The 14628-nt window shown below is 36.7% G+C and overlaps 1 long non-coding RNA gene across 1 annotated transcript in view; it reads left to right on the forward strand.

Moving 5' to 3' along the window:
- LOC134484345 (uncharacterized) overlaps positions 1-12030 on the forward strand; it is a 90804-nt gene extending 78774 nt beyond the window's left edge. Inside the window, exon 3 of the long non-coding RNA XR_010061751.1 lies at positions 11936-12030. This is a non-coding gene — a long non-coding RNA (uncharacterized LOC134484345). The remainder of the gene's footprint in view (positions 1-11935) is intronic.
- Positions 12031-14628: the final 2598 nt, after the last annotated feature.

Genomic DNA, 14628 nt, shown 5'->3' on the forward strand with positions numbered 1-14628 from the left:
ACCCAATAAACTGAAACTTATAGAAGAAAAAGTAGAGAAGAGTCTTGATCACATGAGCACTGGGAATATTTTCCTGAACCAAACACCACTGGTTTGTACTGTAAGATCAAGAATCAGAAACGAGACTTCATAAAACTACAAAGCTTCTGTAAGTCAAAGGACACCGTTATTAGGACAAAACAGCAACCAAATGATTGGGAAAAGATCTTTTTCAATCCTACACCTGATACAGAGCTAATATCGAAAATATACAAAGAACTCAAGAAGTTAGACACCAGAGAGCCATACAATCCTATGAAAAATGGGGTACAGAGCTAAACAGAGAATTCTCAACTAAGGAATAACAAATAGCTGAGAAGTATGTCAAGAAATGCTCAACATCCTTAGTCATCAAGGAAATAAAAATAAAAACACTCCTGAGGTTCCACCTCACACCAGTCAGAATGGCTAAGATCAAAAACTCAGGTGACAACAGATGTTGGTGAGGTTATGGAGAAAGAAAAACACTGTTCCATTATTGGAGGGATTGCAAACCTGTACGATAACTCTGGAAATCATTCTGAAGTTTCCTGGGAAAATTGGATAATGCCCTAACTGAGGACCCAGCTCTACCTGTACTCTGCATAGACCCAAAAGATGGTGCAACATTCAACAACGACTCATGCTCCACTATGCTCATAGCAGTATTATTTATAGTAGCCAGGAACTGGAAAGAATCCAGATGGTCTTCAACTGACGAATGGATACATAAAATGTGATACATCTGTACAATGTTCTACTATTCCGCATTAAAAACAATGAATTCATGAAACTCATAGGCAAATGGATTGACCTAGAAAGCGTCACCCTGAGTGAGGTAACCCAATCACAGAAAAGGTCACATAGTATGCAATCTCTGATAAGTGGATTTTAGCCCAAATGTTCGAATTCCTCAAGATATAATCCACAGACCACATGATGTTCAAGAAGAATAAACAAAGTATGGAAGCTTCACTCCTTCTTAAAAGGGGGAACAAAAAACATTCACAGGAGGGTATGTGGAGGCATAGGTAGAAGCAGAGACTGAAGGAATTCATGCCCCACCTGTGGCCCATATACATTTATACAGTCACCAAATTATATAAGATTGTTGAAGTTAAGAAGTGCATGCTGACTGGAACTGGATATAGCTGTCTCCTGAGAGACACAGCCAGAACAGGTCAAATTCATATTTGAATGCTAGCAGCAAAACATTAATTTGACATTGGAACACCTGTTGGAGGAATTACAGAAGCGATTGAAAGACCTGAAGGGGCTTGCAGCCTCATAGGACAGCAATGCCCAACAACGATAGGTCCCAGGGAGTAAAGCATCACACAAAGTATATACAAGGATTGACTCATGGCTGTAGATGTATATGTAGCACAGGATGGCCTTTTTGGGCACAAAGGGGAGGAAAAACTCTTAGTCCTTCCAAATTTGGACTCCCAGTGTAAGGAAGGTCAGAAAGACTAGACGGGTGGATGATGTGGATGGGAACTCCATTATCGAAGAAGGGGAGGGAGAGCAGATAGATGTCTTATGAGTAGGAAACCAAGAAAGGGTATATTTGAAATTTAAATTAAAAAATCAAATAAATGAAAAGAGGATACTCAGATTCCTTTGAATAGGTGGAAGCATATCTAATTTCCTTGTGTGCAGGAGAGGAATTGTTGCTGTCCCTCTAGGAAAATGTAATAGATTTTTGATGTTCTAAAGTAGAAGGGTGAAAAAGGATCTCCCCTAGACTGTATGGAATGTGCATAGCTTCTCTTCCTCTTATGTCTGGAGCACTACTGAGCAGAAGTTGAAGGTTGATTGATACCTTGAAAATTATAGAACATTCCAGCCAAACACTACTTCAGCAACTCCAAACTGGAAATCACAGTAAAGAATACACATTTGAATGTCCATGGTAGGCAGTCAACAGTCTTAGAAGTCTTGTACAAGGCTCTAATGGAGTAGTGTTGGGTTCAGTGTCTTATTCAAATATATATCCATCTACACATTCCTCTGCATGTGAAATGACATCTCTGTGTAAGGGAACACAATGAAGACAGTAGTCGGATTTATGCTTGCTTTTAGACTCTTGTTTGAGAACTCAGTCCAGATTTCTCTGAGATCTCTTCGGTCAGAACAGTGTTTCCCAGGACAATAAACTTAGAAATTTAAGAGAGGAAATACATTTGGCATATGGGGAATCTGTGGTAATTCCTTGGCCTCCTGGAGTCTTCTTAATTGTATAAGTCTAAATCTTACTGGGTAAGATGGTGGAGGTAGGGAACTTGAACAGAAGTAGGACTGTTGTGTCAGTCCTCAAAAAGGTAATATGCAAGACTTCATGGGAAAAATTTGTTATTGCACCGTGGACATCACCGGGATTTCTGAGAAAATGTGCAAAGGAGATATTCTATACCTGTTTGTTAGAACTGTAAAATCTCTGTAAAATTATTTTAAAATAATAAGAAAGACCATTTCATGCTGGAGAAAATGTAAGTACCTCGTGGAGCAGAGGTAGATCCAGTATTGCTTGATCTGCTTCCTATTCTTTTTCAGTATTTAGAATGTCCATATATTTTCATGCCATTTGAAAGTCCAGGTAGTAATTCTTGCATCAGTCCTATAGGTTGCATTTTATTCCAACAGTTGTCTTTGGGCTTTGAAGACTTTTGTCAGACAAGAAAAGATCAAAACCCCTTTCTTCCATGGAGGAATGTCTCAGAATACCTTTAGCAGGAAGAAGTTTGTATGTAGTCCTAGACAGTTGGGATGTAGCAGGCTCACAAAATCAAGAGAAGAAGTGCTGAAGATGGCCAATAGAGAGTGCAGGCATGAGTACCCCTTGGGCAAAAGAAAATATTTCAGGCCAATGTTGTCCTTTGGTGAAAGTGTTCTTGCCCACTATACAGAGAAAAAACTTGAAATACTTTGAGTAGTTGTGGAGTGTTGATACTCCCATAGGGAAAAGGAGAGACACTGAATCTCTTCTTTGAAATGATGACATTTACAGACCTCTTGGACAGAAGATGTGAATTTGAGAACAACTGGAGCAAAAGGTATCATTCTGATGTCCTTCCTAGAGGAAGTTTTGAATATGAGACACAGTTAAGTGTAAATTTTGTGCCATCTTTCACCAAAAGTAGAATAGTTCAGAATCATTCTTTGTCAAATAGGTTAGCTACTGAGGACCTTTTTGACTAGAAGTGGAGTTTTAGACCTGGGTGCCAGAGATGATCTCAGGAACACTCAGTCTTATAAGACAGATAGCAGACACTTATATACAGAATATACATTTGATATATAGTGGACATAAATTGGTGATTTAAAGTAATGATGTTTAAGAGTAGAATATTAAAGAAGATGTAGAAACTGCTTAAAGTGACAAACCTATTTTAGGATAAGGGAGTTTTCAAGCCTAAATTGAGCAGGAAAGCTAGGGCTACTTTACATATTCACATCTTCAGTTACACCATGGTAGGCTCTAACCGGGGTCCAAGCATTAGTATTATTCAGCAGTCATGATTTTCAGTCTCTAAGTCCTCTTGAAGCTAATCATCAACGACATGGGTATAAGCATGAAGGATGGTATATAGGAGAGATAATGAAAGTTTCACGATTTGCTAACACAGATCATAATTAGGTGAAGTACCTTTGGCCAAACCTATATTTATTTAGTGGCCATTATTAGATGAACATGATCTAAAGCTCCCTATTAGAGGGTTATACTTGAACTAAAGCTCCCTATTAGAAGGTTGAGTATGCTCTAAGGACTCTTTAATCTTGGTCCTCTTGGGCAAAAAAAAAAATATGAGATCTCAATAGTAAACTCCAGTCCTTCTTATAACAGATCTTATACAGAAGGGGATGGTGTAAAGTATTATTTGTCAAAAAATAAAGACCTGAAGGCCACCAATCAAAGTGAAGTGCTGATTCCCCTTCATCTAAAGGGGATGGTGTTGAGATGACTAGGAAATAGGTGCAGTTTTAGTAACCTGTGTTCATAACTGCAACTTATGGAGTCATCCTGAACTGCTTTGCTAAACAAGAAAGTGCCTGGCCATTTTTAACCAATTACCAAGATCTAGTCACCTAACTGTGAAGAAGGAAAAATTCTAGCTCACCTTTGGTGGTGGGAAAACAGTATGGTATTGCTTAATTTTCTTCCGATTATTCTTACCAGTTTCCATTAGCATGCTCTTCCATCAGGGTAAGTGATTATCTGAACTCTGATGCTCCATCGATACATATATATATATATATATATATATATATATATATATATATATGTATATGTATGTATATATATCATATGTGTATAAATAAGATGTGTAAATGTATACATATGATGTATATATATTATGTATAATGTGTGTGTGTATATATATATATGTGTGTGTGTGTGTGTGATGTATATATGTGCATATGATATATATATAAGTATAAGTGTACATGTGTACACATCCATAAATGAGAGATGGAAAAATTGCATTTCTGACAACCATCTGTAGTAAGATTGCATATATGTTAATTTTAGCTTTCTATACTCTGCCCTCTGATCTACAACAAGTATCTTATGATGTCCCACTGCGAAATCGCAATCAGGATTGCCTGGTAATCTTGGTCAAGATTGGCACTTAAGTAAAATGAGTTTAAATCAGGTATAAGATGTCCTTGTAATTAAGTGATGCTCTTGGGACTTCCAGAGCTAGAGGCTACAACTGAAACTCCTCACAAGTATAGATGGAATCAATGAGACTTGCCCTTAGGAGCCAAACCTGACATATCTCGTGAGCATCAGTCCATAGCATATACACCCTTGGCCATGAACTGACTGCCTATAGTTTTTGTGGTTGAAGGTCCCATTTTGTACTACATTGAACTACATGTTATTGAATCTGATTCTGGCTTCTACAGAGGTATGCCATGAGACCATGGGGCCTCTTTAGTCAGAAGTGAAGTGACTTCTGCCCACTTTCAAATAATCAAAATTTGGGGGTCTTTCCTTTATATGAGTACTTGAGAAGACATAAGGCAACCAGGGAATGAGTAGAGTAGGCTCAGTTGTAGGAGGGAGGTCTGACATTCTGTTCAATGACTTAGGTAACTGAGGGAAAAAGGAAGATCTCGACGCCTTTAAGAAAGAGAAAACTTTTAGATCTGATTGTGCAATGGTATGTGTTAGAAAACCCTTGGAGTTGGGGTTGGTAGCATGAAACATCCTGTGACACATGGATGTCATTGTAACCTGATTTGGTGAAGGATTTTCTCCAACAATGCCCTTCAATTTCTATACTTCTTTAGTTGGTAGAAATTTTACATCTTGTATTAAATCTGGGGAAGTTTAGGTAACAACCCAAGCCTTTTTTAAACAGCTTGGATGACTGTCTCTGGATCTGTTGCTCATTCAGTTTGTCTTAATATGTCCATATATGGGTAGCAACAAAGGGTGCTCTTGATTTCTAGTGATTGGCTTGATTGGAATCAATCAATGATTCTATATATAGGTCCTGGGACCTCAAACCCGATGGAAGAACATATTTCCCTATCCACAATGGTAAAAGGTAAAAGCCTTGATTCTCTATTATTTAGAGTATATCCATGTGAGGTAATTCAAATTCATGAGGGACTGCTGTAGAATACAAGCTTTGGCACACTATTATTTGAAAAAGCATGTCTCATGTCACCTTGTGAATAAAGCAATGTGTGAGTTTCATTTGGTCAAAGGCAGTGTACACCATCAAGAGGTGAGCAAGATCCAAGGTCACACTGATGGGGAAGGAGTCACATCATCATTCAGGGTAGTTCTCAGGGCCTCTTCAAAGAGGAATGAGTCTAGGATGTATCTCAGAACAGGAGATTTCTGAGAACAGATTTACAGAATGGGAAGTTCTGAGAAGATCTTTAGCTAAAGTGAAATCCTGAATGTATTGGTTCACAATGTGGAGGACCCTAGTCATATTTTGAAGAAAAGAATTATCAACTTCACCCATGGTCACCAGGGGAAGGTTATCGGCTACACTGGGCCTTGGAGGAATGTTCTGACTCTGTTTCAGTAACTTCTAAGTATGTTCCCTATATGTATACATATATATCTTTTAGTCCAGGCAATGGTCACAACAAAAGTATAAGTGGTTCAGGAAGCGGTGATGTTTCTTCAAGGATGTGTTCAGCTGCAAACATATGTGAATAAAATATAGGAATATTTTGATGACCTACTTTAAGGCACATGGTATAAGAGTCAATTTAGCTTTGTGTCTTCTGAACTAGGATTTAGAAGCAGAGAAATATAAGATACCATTGTTTGCATATGTGTTGTATGAATACATTGAATAAAGAGGTTAGTTTTAAGCAAACTTTCTTTATAGGGGTGTTGAGTGGCATGGGCCGAAGGGCAGCTCTAGTAATTCTTTAGTTCCACAGGTACTCCAAAATTCACATAGTACACAGGGAGGAGTTCTGAGACAATTGATGTGCACTGAGAATAATTTTTAGAGCCCTTTCAATAGAATTTCATTTCCCTAGCCCCCATTCGCAGAAGCTGAGGGTCTAAAATCGACTTAGTGGATTGAAGTAGACAAATGGCCCACAATCCTACTGGAAAGACAACGAATGCTAGATGGTCTTTCATGTAGGATGCGAGGTATAACACTCCCTAGGTCTGGCAGACCTTTAAGGAGAAAAGACAAAACCACTTGATGGGTATAGGAAAATAAAAGGCCCATGTAAGGCTTCAAACAGGTTTTAAGCCCCTTTATCATAAAGGGTCTAGGGCAATGCTATACTTAGGCGAGTACTGACATGCTCTACAATATAATCAGAAGGAGTAAGTTAACACTGGGTAAAGTGAACCCCATGTAAGAGAGGAAAACTCTAAAGCCCTATTGAAAATGAAGAGAAACTTCTTCAGGCATAGTGTATATAGGTGTCATACACACTTCTGTCAAGAGAAAAGCTTCCTGGTACCTTATACAGTGGATAAAGTTTCCAGCCGTAATCATAAGTTTCAAATTCTCATTCAGAGGTTTATATATTCATAATTTCTGTTAATGCAGGAGAGAAAAGACAGGAACATATTTCTTCTGCCAAAGGCTTTGGATAATTTTTTTTGGCTAGGTTAATTCTTCTGGTTTGTTCAGCTGTTAAGATCTAAGCAGAAATGTTGAAATTATTACATTTCTATTGATTTGTCTTATTGCAGTTTGCAAGGGTTATATACTCTGATTCTAAACTACGACTCTGGGAATTCAAACCGGCGTGGAGCAGAGTCATTGGATTATAGAAGGAGTCACTTTTGAAAATATGTTTAATCAGTTAGGGATATGACTACTTTGTTGGAAAGTCAAGGGCCCATTATTCAGAGAGAACATTTTAGGAGGATTGGGAAGAGTGAGAAGGTCACAGAATCCTTCAGGCAAAAGTTTACCTTGGGTACTGGAAGAAGGCAGTCAAGTGCAACTGTTTTCACAGTCCAGAATAACTATGTGTCGGGGTACTCTGAGGCGTGCTGGCCAGAAATTAGGGAATTTGCTCTTACATATTGGGTGGTAATCTCTGGATTTATGTTTTGCACAAGCTGTTCAGAAGCAGGATAATCATCGACAACAAAGATGAAACTGCTCCATTTTATGTGAAAAACCTTAAAGGCAGAACTTAGGTTAGGGCTCAGATTTGCACTGACATGTCTGAGGACATCATGTCCACGTGGTCTTCCATTCCTTCAAACATTTATCTATGCCTGGCCATCCAGGTAAGAAAGGAAACATTAAGACCTCTTAGAAGAATAGAACTGAGATCCTATGGATAGAAGTGGATTCTCGGAAGAAACCATTGTCAGGGGATATTAATTTAAAGTTTCCTTAAGAAAAAAAAACTGTGTGAGATTTCATTTCATTTCCTTCTCTGTATGTTCTTCATCAAAATAATTTGTATTAAGCCCCTTTCAACTTACAGGGTATTGCTAGATTTTCTTATTCAAAGAAAGTAGAATATATTCATCTTACTTTGCAGAATATGTTTTTCAGGGGCTGTTCATGGCATCCCAATTGAAACCCAAGTTTACCTTGAACTGAAGGAGAAACCTGGGAAAAATTAGGAAACATATCTGTGGCACAGTCCATAATATCAGGAACTAGTGTGGGTTTCCTCACCCTAAATTAATATCTAAACCTACTTTGGACAAACTAGAATGATCTGAAGTAACCTTTCCTTCAGGGATAACACATGATGCCTCCTTAATCAAAGAAAGAATGGATGAGTACCACCAAGTAAAGATGAGTTGCTGATGCCCCTGTAGCAGGAGAATTGATTAGAGTATTCATATTCCCCTTGTATTTGAGAAAAAATTAAATTGCTTACAATAGCTCAGGAGGTCCTAGCATTGCATCATCTTCTAATGATACCTCACAGTCTAGCATATCCACATCTTTAGCTGAATATGCAAGAGCCTGAATATAGATTACATGATTCATGAAAAGTTGAGGTGTCCTAAGCATGATTGCCCCCTAAAAGTATATTCAACCAAAACGAAATGAGCACCAGACTGATGACTTCACAACATATCATGTGACTTTACTCAAGGAAGTAGCATAAGATTCCAGGATTTGCTCCCTCCTTTTGGATTTCAGTGAACCTTCACCAGAGGGATCAATGCTCCTTGGTCCGAGGTAAAATATCCCATGGGCCCCAAGCAGAAGGGATGGTTCTGAGAGACCATTTTGTCAAATGGGTAACTCTAAGGCCTATAAAAAATATCAATGTTTTTGAAAGGAGAAAAGTCTTAATCCGGTTTGATAGTAGGGGACTATCCATGATTACCTTCTATAAAAAACAATGATCCCATCACTCCAGGCCTCTACATTTTCAGAGAACTCCAGAAAATTCTTATCTCCAAGGACTCCACTACAGACGTGACAGCAATCTGAGGTTTATTCTGAAATCTTGTGTGAAGTCACTGTCTCTAATCCTTTTTTAAACTTACTATTAGCAGCACAGGTATGGGTGTGAGGGATATTTACCTTTCTGGTGAGTATCTTAGATAAGTGGCCTTGGATCCAGGGTGGAACTTTTATTCATTGGCCATGGGACGTCAATCCATTGTTCTTGGAGATTTTTTGGTGGTCAAAGTTGTATTGGCTATGCAATAAGGTTTGAGGAACAAGTTCTGGTCTTTATTAGTTGAATGGTATACCTGAGTCAGCCACGAACAAAGTGAGAATCTTCTATGGATTCTTGTTCACAAGGATTCAGTTTCAGGTACACTACAGCAGAGGCTGACTGTTTGAGACACTCCTCAGTCACAAGGTCAATTCTAGATTTTGTTCCATCAGATAGCTATGTCTCTGACCCCTCCATTGCAGACAGAGGAAGAATAAAGTGTTTCTATTCCAGGGCAGTTGATTTCTAGTGTATGTCATTTCAGGGGCATTTGAGTCCTTTGATGTTTAATGATATCAGAGACAAATGATTGGATTTGTCTATTATTTTTCTTGTTAGATGTCGAATTATGTTTCTGTGGCTACCTACATTATCTTCTTTTGTGTTTTAAAAGTAGATTGTGTTCTTTCTTTTTCTGGGTGTAGTTTCCTGCCTTGTACTGGAATTTTCCACCTTTCATCTTTTGTAGGACTGGATTTGTGGAAAGATATTGTGTAAATTTGCTCTTGTCATGGCATATCTTGGAATCTCCATCTATGGTAGTTGAGAGGTTTTATAGCAGCCTGGGATGACATTTTTGTTCATTTATGATCTGTGTGATATATGCCCAGGACCTGATAGCTTTCATAGTCTATTTTAAGAAGTGTGGAATACTGATTGGTCTCCCTTTTTATGTAACTCAACCTTTTTTCCCTTACTGGTTTTAATATTTTTTCTTTGTTTTGTGTACTTTATATTTTAACTATTATGTGATGGAAGAAATTTATTTTCTGCTCCAAATTTTTGGGAGTTCTCTTTGAATTTTGTACGTGTAAGGTTGTCTCTTTCTTTAGGTTAGGGAAGGTTTCTACTATAATTTTGTTGAAGATATTTACTGACCCTTCAAAGTGGGAGTCTTCATTCTCTACGATACCTATTATCCTTAGGTATTATCTTGTCATTTTGTCTGGGATTTTCCGGATGTTTTGGGTTAGGAGTTTTTTGTGTACCAAGAACTGTGGATCAGGTTCAGCTATATGGAATAGATAGAAACAAAAGTATGCTGTAACAGACTACACCTCCATTCTTGGGTTCTGAGCACTCCAGGAAGTTACCTCTGAGAAGAAGAAGTCTCTCCTGTGCTCTTGAGTGAGTCAGCACTCCTGGAAGTCCATCTATTTCCTCATGGGATCTCATTCTTTCATGTCAAATATATTGCCAGATGAGATAATTGCTCAGTGAACACAGTATTGTGTTGAATATGACACAGACTATCTGTGACAAATTAAAATATATAGGCAATGTCAACTAGGTCATTGAATTGTAATATATTGAAGAATTCACATAATTACTACATGTTGGACTAACCAATGAATGGGATGCATATTTATTAAAATGAAGAATAGTATAAAGTTTATTTTTGAAACTTACTGAATCATGTAATAAATAATAAGTCTCCATTACTGTATCAGGTCCATAATAGTGGTATAGATTAGGAATGAATAAAATGTATTATGAACTTTCTTTTATAAAAATTGCATTATAGTTCAAGAAAAAGAAAGAAATGAATCCATAAATCAGTCTGTTACAGTTGATAGTATGCAAGTAGTTGAAGAATCTATTTTAAAAATATGGTCATGGAGATTGTCATAAGGAAGTGACATTTAAGTTAGATTAGATGAAATATAGTTGATCTATATTTTGGGCAAAATCACAGTAAATAGAAGGATGATAAAAGGACAAAGAGCTTGACATTTCCAAAAAGTAAATATGATAGTAGTTTGTATTGACTAAGAGATAGAAGAGCGGTCCAAATAAAGCTGAAGCTTAGGCAATGTCTCATATGGGAATATAGGAACAGTATTAGACATATAATTTTTATTTACTGTAAATGTCTTAGAAATCATTGAACAGTTTTAAATAAGTTTGTTTAACTCACAATGTATATAGAAGGGACTCTGGTTATTTATGTATTATGAGATGATACAGAGAATAATTTTAAGGATGTTTTTGAAGTCTATCTGGAAGTACTGTCAGTGATAATGAAAGAGTCATATCAGAGAGCTATGTTGGAAATTGTTGTGTTTGGTAGAAGAATGAGTGTGGTGTGGGCAGGAAGAAAAGAAAGCCAATGTCTTTTTTTGAGCAAAAGAAAAGATGTTGGTGTTATTTACTCTGATGTGGAATATTTCATGATAAGTGGATTTAGGAGAATTATAAAGGAATTTATTTTAGCCCCTTGAAGATGCTTGAAAGAACCTCTAACTCACTAGACATTCCTACTTACTGTTCATTGTTTGGTGATTTAATCCATTACTAAGACCATTATTAGCTGTTATATAACAAAACTCACTTTAATATCTGTATTTTTTAAGTTATAAATGGGAGTACTTATTTAATGAAGAGTAAACCTATGATTATATTACATGCTTATTTAGTATATTCAGACAAATTATTTGCCCATATACTTACTACAAACATTTTGTATTGCAATTATAATTTAATCCAAGTTTATTGGTGCTGACACACTCTTTGATTAGAATTTAATAGCTCATGAATGTGAATTTCACAGAAAGAAGTCATTTTTCAGATTTTGTTAATTTACAAACCCTAGAAGAGTAAAAACATGTGATAAATTCTAGCTCTTCTACTTTTAATCTTTAGTATTTTAGTGTGTTATGATATACATGCAAAAATTCCTAATCCAGATGATTTTAACTATAATATCCAGTACTATTAAACATATCAACAGTATTTTACAAATATGAATAATCTATGCTTTCAGAAAATTTTCATCAAAGGAGCAAGAAATTCTTCATAACTTCAACACAACATGGCCTTTGGGAACAGAATAAAACACAAATAAGGAAAGGCGGAAAATGATTGACACATGCACTGTTCTTGGTTTGAAATTTAACAATCATGCTAGTTATAGGATACAGCTTTGAAATTAGAGTCAATGAGAGTTTGAAAAATACTGAGGAAGAGTAGGTAAATTGAATTCTTGCTACATGAAAGAAAACACTGGATCTGAAGGTAAGGTACATTTTAGATGATGACACTCGTCTTCTGCCACTATTTATTCAATGCTTTTGTATTTGTTACTATATTATGTTCCAAAAACATATCAATGATTCTAGTTGTTCTTAATTAATGAACATGCAGATCAGCTGATTTAATATTCCACATTATCTTAATATTCTTCTGTATCTTTCAATATTAAAATAATAGAGAATTATTTTGATTAGAGTAAAATTTTATTTTTTTATCATATGAGAGAAGAAATTATTAACCAAGAATGGATATTTGATATTTTCTAAAAGATGTTAATAGAGGTTGAAAGCATATATATAAGCTAAACCATTTATACCTTCTCCAAATGAAACTCATTGAAATGTCAGTACACATAATAGTACGTATATGGAGTGATATATAGGAATAAAAACATCCCCTATGCATCCAGAATCATCTATTATCCCCATGATGAAAGCCAATATTAGGAAGAGAAGATGGTAGAGCCACTTTGCAGGAAAATCAGCTTCATTCAAAATGAAGATTGAGCTGGGAATTGATTTGACTAAGTGTAGTTAAGAATAATGTAAATGCCCAAAAATTGTAACCTCACTAGGTGGTATGTCCTTGTTGCAGGAGGTATGTTGTTCGGGGTAGGCTTTGAAGTTTCAAAGGATTGAAGCTATTTCAATCTAGTTTTCTCCACCTTCCGCTTATGGTCAGCAACCTCTGCCTGTATATCTTTGCTCTGATATCATCAATCACTGACTCTGATATTCTGGTTTATAAGCCCAAATAAAGTATTTCTTTTATAAGGAATGAATAATATAAATGAGTTTAATGCTATGAGAAGCAGACCTTGTTTACCTGATATGGTTGCCTTTTCCTTTCTTAGCTTGGGCCGTCACACTTCTGCTATGCTGAATGAGACATCTCCATATTCTCTACTCTCACTAACTGCAGTTTGTCATTTGGCCCTCAGGACCTCCTTATACCTGGGGCTGTATTTTTGTTCTTGGAAGTTAGAAAGTTTGGATTTCCTGACTTTGGAGGCAGGGTTAAAAGTAAATGGGAAGTGAGTGACATACATACCACAACTCTTCTATTTTAGTCCTTCAATGGGGGATATTAGAGGATGGGATTACTGAGGTGAGCAGAAAGGAAAGGTGCTGCTTTATTTGAAATGTTTTCTTACCTCATTCTGTGTTTCTGTAAAGATCCAGCCTTATCTCTCAGGCCTGGCCATGTTCCTGTCACTGCTCACCTGCCTATCTCTTGCAGCTCTTAATTCTAATTCCTGCTTCCCACTCTACGTTTCATCTTGACCAGATTTAGTGCATTTTTCAGTGTTCCTGCTCTGAAACGTACACAAGTTCTTTTACTTTTGTTTTATTTTCAAACTTTCAATGTTTATGTTCTTTTTCGTTTTACCTCTTTTATGGAAGCCTTAGAGGAGAATCATTCATGGATGTCTCTTTTGATTGGAATGAGAAAATAATGAAAAAATCTTTTTTTTTAAATTACAGGACATTTTCAGTTTTTCTCTTCCATATATGTGCCATGCTAGTTTTTCTCCCTGTCTTGTCCTTAGTCCTTTCCTCCCCTTGCTACTTGGATACTGCCTCTTAGGACTTACTGCAGAACCATAATTGCTGGCATACACAAGCAAGGTGTTGATTCTTCATCACTTTTCTAACCTTTTTCTGCTTCTCTCTTGAGCTGTTTGAATTAATTTGGATCACTCTACTCAATAGCACAGTGCTATAGTGCTTGGGCCATGAAAATATCTGTTATTGTTGCCTTGTCATAGTTTTACAGCTCAGGGTTGGCCTAGTTACACTTTGGAATCTTAGTCCAAGAAGTTTGAGAACTTTAATAAAACCGTGTCAGGAGCTAAAAATACTTTTAAATGATTTCTTAATACATGACGCCTAGAAAACCCTTTCATAAATCATGGACAAAGCAGTCTGAGATTCTTGTTTCTGTAAAGTACTTGAAAAATATGAAAGGGAGAAAGGCCATGGCTCGCTCACTCTTGTCTTTAGATGGGGCGCTCAAATATGACTTTAGTTTTCCTGCGATTTCTGGTTGGAACATAAACATGTCTTTGGTAGTTTGCATCACCGGATTGCTTATATTAATTCCTCCTTTTGCTATTGTTTTGGGTTCTGTCTTCATTGTTTCCAATAGGACCATAGCTCCACACTCTGTGTAGATAAAAGGTGGGTCCAGTCCAGCTGTTATTGTTCTGGCACACAAACCACTTTTTGGGAACAAATGTTCACCATTGTATAGTTGACAGTGGTTTAAATTCTTTCCTTGTACTCACAACATTCCTCTTCTCATCTTCTTCAATTAATTGTATTGACCTCCATGTAATCCTATTATGTATCTGTGTGTATGGAAGAAAGTTTTTCTTTAAATATTCTGTGGTTTGTGGGTTTATTCTTCCATCAACTATTCCCA

Source organism: Rattus norvegicus, chromosome Y, assembly GCF_036323735.1.
Source record: "Rattus norvegicus strain BN/NHsdMcwi chromosome Y, GRCr8, whole genome shotgun sequence".
NCBI classification, from domain to species: Eukaryota; Metazoa; Chordata; class Mammalia; order Rodentia; family Muridae; genus Rattus; species Rattus norvegicus.